Here is a 2514-nt window from a genome sequence, read left to right on the forward strand (position 1 = left end):
AATTCTCTTCTTATTATTTAAGATTATAATGCCCTCTTCTTAGTAAGGGTTGCACTCCTCTGCTTCTATTTGCCTGATAGTCACTTTAGTCCTAATTATGTATTTTTTTTTCGTCATTTTGTTTTAGGTGAGTTGACTCCTTTTAGTATTTTCTGTAGTGCAGGCCTCATAGTGGAGAATTTCCTCAATTTTTGTATGTCTGGAAAGGTCTTAATTTCTTCTTCTAAAGGAGAGCTTAGCTAGATACATTATTCTAGGTGGTAATTCCTTTCACTTAATAGTTTAAATATTTGCTTCCATTCCTTTATGGCTTGTAAGGTTTGTGCTGAGAAGTCCGAGGATAATCTAATGGGTTTCCCTTTGTAAGTTACCGTTTTCTTCTCCCTGGCTGCCCTGAGAATTCTTTGTTTGATTTTTGATAATTTTAATACAATGTGTCTTGGTGAAAGCCTTTTTGGGTTGAGATAATTGGGTGTTCTATTGACTTCTTGAATTCCAAGCTCCAGCTCATTCCTTAGATTTGGGAAATTCTCGTCCACTATGTGTCTGAAAATGCTTTCTAGTCCCTGTTCCTTTTCCTCGCCTTTGATAATACCCATTATTCTTATATTTCTTATGGTATCAGCTAGTCCTTGAATTTTTCTTTCATTATTTTCATTCTTCAGTTTCTCTCTTCTTCCTTCTTATTTATTTCTAGATTTCTGTCTTTGATATTACTGATCTTTTCCTCCATTTGTTTGACTCTACTTCCCAAGCTTGCTATTTCACTTTTCAAGTCTGGCAGTGTGTTCTTCATCTCCAGAAGTTCTATTTAGTTCTTTTTTTTTACACCGATAGCACCTGGTATTCCTAGGTGGTCTCCCATCCAAGTACTAACCAGGGCTGACCCTGCTTAGCTTCCAAGATTAGATGAGATTGAGCAGGTTCAGGGTAGCATGGCCGTAGACAATTATTTGGTTCTTTTTGAAGGTTTCAATATCCTTGCTATGCTCATTTAGGTGTTTTTTCAATTCCTGAAATTGTTGATATGATTCATTTCCGAATTCACTGAGTTTTTTCAGAAATACTATCCTGAATTCTCTGTCATTTAAATTGCATATTTCTATGTCTGTAAGCTTATTTTCTGGAGATTTTTCTCTTTCTTTCTGAGATGACCTGTCACCTTGGTTATTCATGGTGTTTAATAGACTATTTCTCTGCCTGAGCATTAATGGAAATGTATTCTGCTTTTTTCCCAGAAAGAAGATTTATTATATAAAGATCTCTTTAGCCTGCTGCAAAGAAGGCACTTTTCTTTTGGTTTCCAGTAGGTGGCGTCTAAGCCTCTTGGATCCCTGCTTTATATAAAGCCTTAAAAATGCCTTTTTATTTTCTGATAGATATCTAATCATGCTCACTACTCTCAGTTTCAGTCCCTGTCAGTGTTGGCAACAGTTTTGGTAGCATTTGCTCAGATCCTCTGGGGCTTTGTAGTGATCTGTCTCGAACGGTATGGGGGGAGGGGCCCTCTGGGTTGGGGGGTTGGGGGCTGTGGCTCAGCCTCAGTTTTGCAACCACGGCTGGTAAAAATCAACTATTATTTTTCTGCCGTCCCACTTCTCTGCCTTCTGCCCTGATGACTGGGCCCTGATGACTGGGCCCTGACGCCTGCTGGCCATGGGGAGCTCACAGCTTTTCCAGGCAGAGCTATTTAGGGAAGACGCCGCTCCTTCTTCCCTCCCCTTCCTCCTATAGGTAGCTCTAGCAACTGCGAGGGGTAGCTTCTTTATTTCTCCTAGTCCACCGCCCAACACCCGGAGTTCTGACCTGTGGTAGCTTTTATGTGCATATCCCATGCTCAGACATGCTGGTGTGCAGTTTGGGTGTTTTTTGCTGAATTTTAAATGTTCAGCTTATTGTTGTTTAAGGGGAGAGATCTGGGAACGTCTCTCACACTACCATGTTTCCAAAGATCTCCAAGCATTCTCCAATTGTCTCTTAATAGACACTTAGTGTGCTTCCATATCTTGGCTATTACAAAGTAGGGGATGTATAGTACAGCATAGAGTCAATAATATTATAATAACTTTATATGATGCCAGATGAGTACTAGATTTATTGGGGGATCACTTCATAAGTTACATAAATGTCTAACTACTATGCTGTACACCTGAGATTAATATAATATTAAATGTCAACTGTAATTGAAAAACAAAACAATTATAAATGAATGAATGAATGAATGAATAAATAAAATAGCACAGTCCCAGGCAAAATGAGGCAGTTGGTCACCCTACCTGTTACTATCAAGTCAAAGTCTGAGGTACGCAGATCTGATTAACTGAACGCAGATCACATGCCTGCGTATATTAGCAAGGAGGCTGAGAAAGAACCCAGAATTTTTCAGCTTTTCTAGTGGAAGTTGGTCTTGGATTTATAAATTGTCTCCAAAGGTACAAGAAGATTTGGGGTCTGAGCGACAAAAGTAAATGACAAATATATTTATACACTTTCTCTGTATCTAGTCTTCCTAAT

At 38.9% G+C, this 2514-nt stretch overlaps 1 pseudogene; it reads right to left on the reverse strand.

The window, feature by feature from the left end:
• Nucleotides 1-828: 828 nt before the first annotated feature.
• LOC111734028 lies at nucleotides 829-947 on the reverse strand (annotated as a pseudogene).
• Nucleotides 948-2514: the final 1567 nt, after the last annotated feature.

Source organism: Pteropus vampyrus, unplaced genomic scaffold, assembly GCF_000151845.1.
Source record: "Pteropus vampyrus isolate Shadow unplaced genomic scaffold, Pvam_2.0 Scaffold729, whole genome shotgun sequence".
Taxonomy (NCBI): Eukaryota; Metazoa; Chordata; class Mammalia; order Chiroptera; family Pteropodidae; genus Pteropus; species Pteropus vampyrus.